The sequence below is a fragment of the Kogia breviceps genome, chromosome 9, assembly GCF_026419965.1.
Source record: "Kogia breviceps isolate mKogBre1 chromosome 9, mKogBre1 haplotype 1, whole genome shotgun sequence".
NCBI classification, from domain to species: Eukaryota; Metazoa; Chordata; class Mammalia; order Artiodactyla; family Physeteridae; genus Kogia; species Kogia breviceps.
Genome location: NC_081318.1, coordinates 42,034,707 through 42,046,920, shown reverse-complemented (window position 1 = coordinate 42,046,920; position 12,214 = coordinate 42,034,707). Strand labels below are relative to the sequence as shown.

General features: G+C 38.6%; 1 long non-coding RNA gene across 6 annotated transcripts in view; it reads left to right on the top strand.

Moving 5' to 3' along the window:
• LOC131762250 (uncharacterized) overlaps positions 1 to 12,214 on the top strand; it is a 94,010-nt gene that overhangs the window by 41,354 nt on the left and 40,442 nt on the right. For 4 of the 6 annotated variants that reach the window (XR_010842155.1, XR_010842153.1, XR_010842156.1 and 1 more), the window contains exon 4: positions 5,335 to 5,513. The exons of the other annotated variants lie outside the window; for them this stretch is intronic. This is a non-coding gene — a long non-coding RNA (uncharacterized lncRNA). The remainder of the gene's footprint in view (positions 1 to 5,334; positions 5,514 to 12,214) is intronic. 6 annotated transcript variants of the gene reach the window in all.

Sequence of the window (12,214 nt, the reverse complement as noted above, 5' to 3'; positions counted from 1 at the left end):
AAGTAAGCTCACCATGATGAGGAAAGTAAACATGAGGCCCCTGCCTTTATGAGGCCCTCAGGGGAAGAGACAAACAATCAAATAATCATCCAAGTCTCTAATTACAGGACTAAAGAGGAAACGTTCAGGGTCCTACTGAGAGTGTAGGTTGAGGAAGCCTAGTCTAGTGGAGGTGACAGGAAAGACTGAAGGATTCCTTCTTTCAACAGTTATTTTCCAGTGCCTACTCTTTGCACACACAGTGCTAGGGTCCAGGTTAATGGTGAGCAAAAACTGCAGCATCCCTGCCCCCCCAGAGCTCTCTCCTGGAGGAGGCATTTTTACAGAATCAGATTGCATCTATCTGTAAATGACCACCTGATGATGGCCTCCATGAAGGTGTGATGCAGGTGAATACGTGGGCATGTGCGCTGAGGGTTGGTGCAGTAGGACAGGCTTTTTGAAGGGGCCACAGTGCACTGAGAACCAGAGGCAGTGTTAACTGATGGGTGAGAAGGTGGAAGGGCTTAAGGACAGTCTTCCAGGCAAAAGGAAGTGCAGGAGAAAAGGTCCAGGGACAGGAGGACATAGGGAAAGAAAAGGACAAAAAGAGGCCAGCATGGCTAGGGCACCTCCAGGGGAGGGCAGGAGAGAGTATGCCTACATGTGGCTGGAAAAACAGGAACGGACCCGTGTGCCTAACACAGCTGGGAGCCAACAACAAAATAAATAAACAAACAAATAAAACCAAACAAAAACAAACATGTAGATACAGAGAACAGAGCAGAAGGGAAGAGGGGAAAGGGTGGGGGAAGATGAAATAGGTAAAGGGGATCAATGTATGGTGACAGATGGAAACTAAATCTTCAGTGGTGAGCACACTGTGGTGTATACAGAAGTAGGAAAATAATGTTGTACATGTGAAACTTATATAATGATATAAACCAATGTTACCTCAATTTAAAAAATTTTTAAACCTTAGAAACAAATAATGAATTAATAAATTAATCAGAAGAGGGGGCTTCCCTGGTGGCACAGTGGTTAACAATCCACCTGCCAATGCAGGGGACATGGGGTCGAGCCCTGGTCCGGGAAGATCCCACATGCTGCGGAGAAACCAAGCCCGTGCGTCACAACTACTGAGCCTGCACTCTGGAGCCCATGAGCCACAACTACTGAAGCCTGAGCACCTAGAGCCCGTGCTTAGCAACAAGAGAAGCCACTGCAGTGAGAAGCCCGTGCACCGCAACGAAGAGTAGACCCCACTCGCTGCAACTAGAGAAAGCCTACACACAGCAATGAAGACCCAATGCAGCCAAAAAAAAATTAAAATTAATTAATTAATTAATTTAAAAAATTAATCAGAAGATTCTGAGGAGTGGAGAGACATGGCCTAATTGGCACTTACAAGGATCTCTCTGGCTGCAGCGAGAATATTGGATTACGAGGGATGCTTTGGCAGTAGCTGCATCTTAATTACGTCCCCTTTCTCACTTTCCTTTCCGGTAGCAGCGGAGATTTAAATAAATGCATGCCTGATACGCAGTTAAAAGCTCCCCAACAATGAAGGGCTGTGTAGCCTGGAGAAGAGTACACTGCCTTCAGTCAGGCACATTAGATCTCCCCTCTACCTCCAGTCAGCTGGTGGCACTGGACAAGTCACTCACCCTCTCTGAAACCCACTCTCCACCTAGTCTATAAAGTGGAAGAAAAATGCCTACTCCACCAAGTTGCATGAGTAATAGAAAAAGTGTCTACAGATTACCTGGCATTTGGCAGAACTCAGGACATACCAGCTGTTATTAGAAGTAATTGCAAGATGGTCAAGCTAGTCAGAGGAAGATTTCTAACCAAAAGTTATACTAGTGAAAACCCTGGGAATAGATTACAATCTCTCCTGTTGAAAATATATAAATATATGCAATATTATACATTTATTTAAATACTACATTTTTAATAGAGGGCTGTCTAATAAAATCTTCTTAATACTGGTATGTTAAAACAAGTCTATATTATTTATGCAGTTAAAATATGTGTCTATACAGTAAAGTTTAAAAGCTTCTCAGTAAATTATATTGTACATGAATTGACTTATCTCTGGTCTTTTCCTGTATGCAGTTGTTTTCTAGAAAAACTGAACTCATTTGTTAGCCTGTCCATCCCCCAGACTGAACAACATTAGCTTCTCAAGAAAGATTTTATTTATCTGTTTCTCCAGAGCCTGCTAGAGAGCCTAGCACCCAGTAGTAGGTACTCAGTAAATACTTGCAGAATGGAAAAATAAAGAAAGAATTAATAAATTTAACTTATGAGTCTGGCAACAATATCTTATGAGCCAAAATCAAGATACATTTGTCTGGTCTACACAATATGAGTGTCTTAGAGAGAACTTGGCATGGAATATTTGATATCCAGACTGTCCTGGAAATTTCAGGATGTATTATGTGATCAGATATACCTCAAATAGCTGCATCTGTTTTAACTGAGCTACAACAAGTAGCTATAACAAGTTCCACTGTGAGCCTGTGTTTTACTTATTTTTCAGCATAAAAATTGTTCCAAGTCCTTTGTTCATAGTAGAAGAAACAATCTAGAAGATTTTAAAGGATGTCTGTTTAACCATTAACACAAGGACTCAGGATCTGCTTTTCTCTTACCTTGCTCACTATAATTAATTAGTTGCCCTGATCAGAACATTTCTGTCACACACACAAAAAAAAGCAAGTGAAACAGCGATACATTTGGTTTGCTAAGCACAGCTGAAGCTAGCTCAACAGAATGTCAGTTCAAAAGAGGGAAATAAAATATGCAGCAAAGCAGGGAGACAGGGAACAAAGAATCCAGTATAACAATTAACAGGAGAGCTAAACCAACATTCAGAACACCATCAGGAAGGTAAAAAGCCTCAAGTGTCTAGAAAAGAGATAAACTGGAGGGGAAATGCTGAGAGGACCTGGAAGGACCAATTTAAATCAGTGAAGAAATCTAGGATTTTCTTTTAAAGGAGTATTTTTTAAAGTCAGGTTTATTGAAGTATAATTTGTATACAATAAAATTCACCCTCTTAGTGTATAGATCTGTGAGTTTTAAACATCACATACAGTTGTGTAGTTACCATCACAATCAAGATATAGAACAGTTTCCCCTTTTTAATTGATTGCTGCCTCACTCTTAGCTCCTAGCAACCAGTATCCTGTGTTCTGTCCCTCTAGTTTTGCCTGCTTTAAAGGAGTTTAATAACAGAACTTAAAATGGGGGGGAAACGGGAACTGAGATTTTTTTTTTCCCTACACCCACTCACTTTCTATACCCTTCAATAGGTGAACTTATATTTATTTAGTATCTATTATTTGCCAAAGATTTTACATACATCATCTTTCATTTTTACAGCTTGTCCATGAAGGAAGTTATCCCCATTTTCCAGATGAGAGGTTAGAGTCAAAGTGGTGCCAAGCTGGAAAAAAAAAAAAAAAAAAAGAAAGAAAAGAGGTGCCAAGCTAGTAAGAGTCAGAGGCAAGATTCAAAATCAAAGTTGACCAAAAAATGACACCATGGCTTATCTCTGGGTGTTAGATTATAGCTGATTTGATCTTTGCACATTGTATTATCAAAGTTTTCAACAATGAGCTTATATTATTTATTATTTTCATAACCAGTACATATACTTTCATAAGTGTATATGTGTGTGTGTATATATATATATATATATATATATACACACACACACACACACACACACACACACACATGCTATATAAATACATACATACATACAGGGTCTGATTCTCTTTGCTGAGCAAAAAGGGGAAAGGTAGGAAAAACAGTTTAAAAGAGGGTAAATGAAAGTCTCCACTTAACAACTAGCACTCAGAACTGAGAACCCAGAATCAAATTTACCAAAAGAACCAGAGCACAGATTTTCTCTGTCTCTAGATCTTATCAGAGTCTAACTTCTCTACCTTTAAAAAGTTCTGTGGAACAAATGCTCTCCCAAAGTGCTGAAGATAAGCCCTGGAGGCCTGTAAAAACCCATTAGGCTACTCAGACCCAAAAGACAATCCTCCCAAGCATCTTGCTGCTTCATCTCCACAAGACCCAGTAGGAACAAGCTAACCATCCTGGTCAAGTGAGTGCACAGCAGCATTTCAACACTCCTGGAGAGGCAGGAAAGTGAAAAACTTAAGGCCAAGGCTAAAGGAAACACAGAGCACCTTTTATTGTGGAGGAGGGGAATTATATTTTAATATGTCTATGTTGGGAGAATATTACCCATCACAGCACTGCAAGGAGACTCATGAGGGCATCCTCTGGCCTTTAGGCAGAATCCAATTATTGCTTGTTTCAAAAATATTTGAGGGATCTTACAAAAACATATAAAGTACAAGATTTTCTAAAAAATAGATTGGGTACCGGAACTAGGTACCCAAATGGAAAAACAATGGACCTTGACACCCTACTTCACGTGATACACAGTTAATTCAAGAGGGAATCACAGACCTAAAAGTAAAAGTGAAAACTCTAAAGCTTCTGGAAAAAGATAGAGGAGAATATCTTCACAACTTGGAATAGCAAAGTTTTCTTAGACAGGATAAGCAATAACTATTTAAAAATTGATAAATTAGATTATACCAAAATTTTGAACTTTTGCTCATAAAAAGACAGTGTTAATGAAATACAAAAGAAATATATCATAGACTAATATAAAATACTTGCAAGACATATATCTGACAAAGAATTAGTATCTAAAATATGTAAAGAACTCCTACACCTCAAAAATTTGAAAAACCAAACAACTCAATTTGGATTGACTTAGATAGACACGTCACAATGGAAGATACATTAATGGCTTATAAGCCATTTAAAAGATACTCAATATCATTAATTATCAGGGAAATACAAGTTAAAGCCACAGTGAGATATTGCTACTTGCATGAATAGCTAAAATAATAATAATTTGAAAAAAGCAGACTGACAATACTAAATGTTGGGAGAACATAGAACTACCTGAACTCTCATACAGTGGTGTTGGTATAATCACTTTGGGAAAAGGACTGACAGTTTCCTATGAAATTAAACATGCATCTACCCTATGACCTAGCAATTCCACTCCCAGGTATGTAGCCAACAGTTGTGAAAGCATTTCCACAAAGAGACTTAAAAACATATCACAGCAGCTATAATTGTTAAGCAAACTGATGTGTATTCATACAATGTAATACTAATCAGCAGTATAAAGAAACAAATTCTGGAACATATAATAATGTGGATGAATCTTTAAACATTATGCTGAGTGAAAAAAAGATTTATATAAGAGTACTTACTGTGTGATTCCATTTATATGAATTTCTAAAACAGGTAAAACTAATCTATGGTGGAAAAAAAAATCAGAACAGTATTTGCCTCTGAAGTTGTGAGGATGAAAGAAGAAACATGAGGGAATTTGTTGGAGTGATGGGAATATTCTGTATCTTGATCAGGATTTGTGTTACACAAATGTATCCACTTGTCAAAAATCACTGAATGGTACACTTGAGGTATGTGCACTTTGTTGTATATAAATTTTACCTCACTGAAAAAAAGAAACAAAAAACTATAACCAAATATTGAACTTTGGTTAATGCTATGCATACTAAAATGTATAGAGGTAAAGTGTATAGATGTTTGCAATTTACTTTGAAACACATCAAAGAGTAATTGAAACGGGGGATGGATATACGGAAAGACGTGATAAAGCAAGTACAGTAAAAGGTTAATCATGGAATCCAGATGGTGGGTATATGGGTGTTAACCATAAAATTCTTTCATCTTTTCTAGATATTCAAAAAAAATGAAATGTTGGAAAAAATAAGTTAGAATTAGGAGAAAAGAAAAATAAAGGTCAGCAAAAAAGATGAAACTGAAGTTAGAACCTTATAAAGAAGTACATATCTGTCTTAGAGTTTCCTAAGAGCGAAAGCAAAAGGGGAGATGGGGTGATGTGCCGGAGAGGAAGAGGAAGAGTTATAAGAGAAGGAGGAAAAGAGAGAGAGATCTCTCTCTTTACATAATTAGCAATGCTCATATGATTGAAAAAAATTGTTCTAGTAAAGCACCATTTTCCTGATACAAGTTTTCATGAAGAAGGCACTGTGCAATGTGTGCATGTGGTTCTATTAATTAGGATAAGGACTTGAAACAGAGACTTTACTTTTTTTTTAATTGAGTTTTGAACTTTATTTATTTATTTATTTTTGGCTGCGTTGGGTCTTCATTGCTGTGCGCAGGCTTTCTCTAGTTGCGGCGAGTGGGGGCTACTCTTCATTGCGGTGCACAGGCTTCTCATTGCAGTGGCTTCTCTTGTTGCAGAGCACGGGCTCTAGCCATGCGGGCTTCAGCAGTTGTGGCATGTGGGCTTCAGTAGTTGTGGCTCGAGGGCTCTAGAGTGCAGGCTCAGTAGTTGTGGTGCATGGGTTCAGTTGCTCCGTGGCATGTGGGGTCTTCCCAGACCAGAGCTCGAACCCTTGTCCCCTGCATTGGCAGGTGGATTCTTAACCACTGCACCACCAGGGAAGTCCTGAGACTTTACTTCTTTAACAAGCAAAAACTTCATTCGTTTCTCATATAATAGTCTACAGGTAGTGCTCTGGGCCAGTATGGCTGCATTGTTCAAGGGAAAATAGGTGATTGGAGCTCCAAAATTCTACAACATAGAAAAAGGCTGCAATTATCTTATCCAAGAAAAAAATTGAGTACAAAGATAGATTCTTGAAAATCTCTAAGAAATATTCTATCACTTATCTTATTAAACTACTCCAGCATATCTTGCTGAATCCATTCCTCTCTGAACCATATGCTACATACTAGAGCGTATGTAGCTACATACTAGAATGACAATACTAGCTTTCTTATTCCATACTTCAACAATTCTAAGATGCATAATTTTTTCCCACATTTTGACATCTCTGAAATTGTCATGGCTCTTACAATCAGTGGCATGTCATAATTGGTGGATATTTTTCTTTCTGAATGGTACATAAATAATAGTGTTTCTTAAAAGCAATGGCATGTTACTTTTAATAAAACACAGTTATTCAGTGCTTCATGGTTCAAAGTATTTTCATCCTATTTGAGCCTTGCAACATCATATTTTGGTGAGATGGGTAGTTATTCCTACTCCAAATATAGACATTGAGATTCAGAGACTTTAAATGACCTCTCCAAGGTCCTCAGCTAGACTGTGATGAAGCCATAACACTAATCCGAGCTCTCTAAATTTGAAAAGTCCTGCTTTCTCCCAATATTACACAAAATATTTAGAGAATGAAACCTCTATGGAAACAGGAATTTTGTTTTATTCACTACTGTAGCACCAGAGCATAGAACATTACTTAGCACATAGCAGATATTCAAATACTTATTGAATGAATTAATATTACAGAAGGGAATGAGAGGACAGAAGGGAAAGAGCCCATGGACTGAGGTGGGCTGGGAAGTTTATACAGAGGGTGGCTATCCTGCCATTTTTTCTCTGCTTTGATGAGCCTCTCATTAATCACTCAAATAGCACTTACTCCATGATGCCTTAAGCTAAATATATTCACTCCCTAATGACTTGTGAGGCAACCTAGTATAGTGCAAAGCATACTGATTTTTGCATGAGAAGACCTGGTTTTAAATCCTTCTGATTTTAACCACCTATTAGCAAAAAACTGGGATAAATTACTTAGCTTCAGTTTTCTCACCTACACAATTGGTAATAATAAAACCTACTGGATTGCATCATTGTGAAACTTAAACAAGACCAGATGTTAGAATGTATCTGACACATAGTAGGAGCTCAATAATATTAATTCCTTTCTCTTTCCTACACCATGCTACACTTGATCTTTGTAAACACTTCCATTTTTGTACTTCACATTTTTCTTCACATGATTATGGGTTTCTAAAAGAACCCCACTTGGTTGATATCCACCTCTCCAGAACCCAAGAGAGTGCCAGGCTCATTCTAAATGCCCTTAAGTATTTTCAGAGTTTATTCATTCATTTGTTTAATCCATAAATATTTATTGTGTGCCTGTTATGTGCCAGCTTCTTTACTAATTGCTGGCGCTCCACCAATGAATGGAACTAATGAAAATCCCTACCCCCTTGGAGGCAGATGGACAGTACATGAACAAATAATGTATGGTGATAAGTACTATGGAGAAAAATAAATAAAGCAGATAGGATAGGGGGTGGCCAGGGTTGACTTGTTGTAATATTAATATGAGTGTTAAAGAAAAGTCTTACTGACCATTGTTCTTGTCCCCACGGTGAGTCACAGCTGCCCCCCCACCCCCTACAGGAGACCCTCCAACACTAGCAGAGTCACCCAGTCCGGAGGATGCAGGGAAGATGCTGAATGAGACAGTGGTAGTGAACAACCCCATACAGCTGGAGTGTAAGGCACCTGGAAATCCCTTGCCTGCTATTACATGATACAAAGATAATCATCCACTATTATGTTCCAGTAGCATAACTTTCTTGAACAGAGGACAGATCATCAATATTGAAAGCACCCAGATCACAGATGCTGGCATATATAAATGTGTGGCCATCAACTCAGCTGGAGCTACAGAGTTATTTTATAGTCTGCAGGTCCATGGTTAGTGCTACTTCTCCTAGATTCCTCCTGAGGTAAAGAAGCATTCAAAATGAAAAATAAGTGCATCTATAAAATTCTACTGTGAATATTTAACAGAATGTGTTATTGTCATCTTTATTTAAGGTTGCAGTGTTCTAAAACTGATAAACGTTTATATTTTCTGATTCATATTAAATGCTCTATTTTCAAAAAAAGAAGGAAAGAAAGAAAGAAAAGCCTTACTCAGTCGGTGACATTTGAGCAGAGACTTCAAGGAAATAAGGGAAATGCCATGCAGATATCCGGGTTAAATTTGAAGAGCAACATAAATATTTGTAGGAAAAATAAATAGAAAAAAGTAGAGAGAACATTCCAGAATGTGAGAACATTTGACCAAAAACCTGATAGACTTAAGTAAAAGGCCTGTTTGGGCAATATAAAATGAACCAGTCCAACTGGAGTATCAGGACCTTGAATACCAAGAAAAGAATTTGTATTTTATCTTATAGACAATGGTGAACTACTGGAGCCTTTTACCCTAGAGGGTGTGACAAGATCCAAACATCACTACAGGAAGCTTAATCTGGTAGAGCAACCCATGCAGGAAATATTAAAGGGAAAGGATAGCCGTTCCATCATAGACATCTTGAGTTTGACATCACGGTGGGTTTTCAAAAAGAACATGCTCAGCGAACAGTCAAAAATACAGGCCTGGAGTTGAGAGGTGAAGGCTTGAGATTTCAGGGGTGTAGCCCATCCAAAACCCGACAGCTGATTGTAATCATCTTCCAAGAGTCGAAGACTGTTTGTGAGCAACAAACAGATCTTGTTAGAATTTTACTTCTAGCCTGAAAACTGGTAGAACATTCCTCTTTGGAATTTTCCAAACTTAGGCCAAGACTAGAGAATCGAAGTCAGCAGAAATGAGAATGATATGCAGGACCTGACAGGGAGACACGCCAGAAAATTAAGAAGGAAAAAACCCTGAAAGGTGGGGCACAACGTGCCTTGGGAAGCTCAGACTCTTGAGAAATCTGGAAGAACATATATCATGCCAGATGCTTCAGCCTTATGGGAGGGCTTTTGTTTAAAAGTGTGCTCTGTGAAATGATTTAGATACCCTTCAAAAAGCAACATGCCAGTGATTCATCCTGTCTGAAAAAACATACAACCCCTCATATTTGACTTTTCAATCTCACACTGATTGGAAATAACAAAAGTGATCTCTTTGCCATTTGGAGTAATTTCTCATTCACCCACCAACAGGCAGGAAGGAGGTCTCTGAAAACCAAACAGTGGGGTTTGTAAAGTTTGGGGAGAAAAGTGGAGGCAGTTGCAGCTTTATATAAGGTTCTTTTTTTTTTTATTTTTTTATTTATCTATTTATTGGAGGCGTTGGATTTTCGTTGTGGTGCACGGGCTTCTCATTGCAGTGGCTTCTCTTGTTGCGGAGCGCGGGCTCTAGGTGCACAGGCTTCAGTAGTTGTGGCTCACAGGCTCTAGAGTGCAGGCTCAGTAGTTGTGGTGCATTGGCTTAGCTGCTCTGCAGTATGTGGGATCTTCCCAGATGAGGGCTCGAACCCAAGTCCCCTGCATTGGCAGGAGGATTCCCAACCACTGCACCACCAGGGAAGTCCCTATATAAGGTTCTTGAGTCCCACTGATATGCTGTGGCTATGTGACAGTGGAATCTACCACTGAGAAAAAGGAAAATGACACATTATTGAAATAAACTTGGTTCTCATCCACAAAAGCAAAGGGCTGCCATTTTGTCTGGAATCCTAATCAGGTGTCTTATATGCCTATAATTAGTCACTGGCTCCTGGAAAGGAAAGAGACTAAAGGGATGCAAAAGAGAGCTCTTCCTTTCCTTGAAATGTATTTTCTTAAATGTATTTTCTTAAATCTTTAAATATGTTGCTTACATAACCCCCAAAAGAATTTTTTTAAGCTATGTAACTCCTCACATATTTTAAGTTGTCATCTAAAATTTTTCATCAGAGGATAAGATGATAATAGATTGCAATTGGGATAAATATTTCATGATACTATTTGATAAAATAGGCTTTAACTTCCCAACGAGTAAAATACCCCAAGTCTTAAAGAGATCATGTAAAAATTTTATAAATCAGTTTTATCCGAATCCAAAAAATTTGCTTGTCTTGCAAGACATTCCAGTTAACTTTAAAAGAATCAGCATCACTAACGTATACTGTTCAGCTGTTCCAAATCCAGAGCTTCCCCACAAAGGCCAGTTATTCTACTTCTAATGCCAAACTTCACTAGAAATATGAGTAAGATAGGCAAAGAAGGGAAGCCCCATGCATGTAAGGAAACTTGATTAATAATTAACGAAGGTGTCATCACCAAACAAATATTTCTTTCTTGGGTTTTACTTCTACATGCATCTACAAAAAATAAGAACATTTTCCTACACAGCCAAAATAGCACTGTCACACCCAACAAAAATAGCAAGTCCATATTTAAATTTCTCACATGTCCCCCAAATGCCCTTTATGGGATGGTTTATTCAATCCAGGATTTAACCCTGGGCCATATATTGCATCTGGTTGTTATATCCCTTAAGTCTCTTTTAATCTAGAACATGCATTCTACACAGGGATGATGTCACCAAGGGAGTGAAAACTGGCTCTTGGGAGATGAAAAAAATCTTTTTAAGTACAAAGCACAGATATACATATAGTACATAAACATATACAGAGTATGCCTGTAATATTGGATTTTCATGTTGGGGGGACAATTAGGAAAAAAATGTCTATAAAGGTCCCCAGGGGGCGGGGGGATGAGCAATAATGAAAAAAAAAAAAGGTTGAGAAATACTGATCTAGAACAATCCCTCTTTCATCATACCAATGGATTCCTAAATCAATATTTCAATGTATTGCCTTATTTGGCTCATAAGTGATGTTTTCATAGCCCAGGGCAATGCCCTATTGTAAGATTTAGTATGAGTAAGGTGGCAGACATGGAAATGTGCTGCTCAGATATCCCCCCAAGAAAGGACTTGCTGCCCAGCTAGGATGAATGTGCCTAGCTGAGATTCCTTAGCTTCTCAACGAAGGTCACACTCTCTCAGAATGGCCCCCACCAATGAGCAAGGCTGTTGCACAGGGGCCTGGCTATTTCCACCCTACAGGAAAACTTCTAAGGGGCAGTCTCGGCTCTGGAACTCCCCCACTGATCTGGCAGAGATGTTGTGGGATCATTATTACAGTCTGGCGACTCCATATGCCCAACCCTGCTTTCTCCTTTTTTCTTTCATGGATGTTACTCCCCAATAGAACATTTGCACTCCTAACTCTCAGCATCTTCTTCCTAGAGAAGCAAGCTGGCTTGTTCTTAACAGATCGGATTTATGAAAGAGTAAGGAGGTTGAAGATTTGGAAGTTGACTCCCTTAAAACTGTAGTCTCGAATTCTTCACCTATCCCAGGTATAAGGAACTAGTCAGGGTTCAATTAGAGAAGCAGAACATTAGGAAATATATATATTTAATGTGGGGTTTTTTATAGGGATTTGATATTACACAAGTAGGGGAGCTGGTTACACAGCTTATGTGAGCCTCTTTCTTCTATGTCTAGTGTTGAAGGCTGAAATCCCCAGAGAAAACATT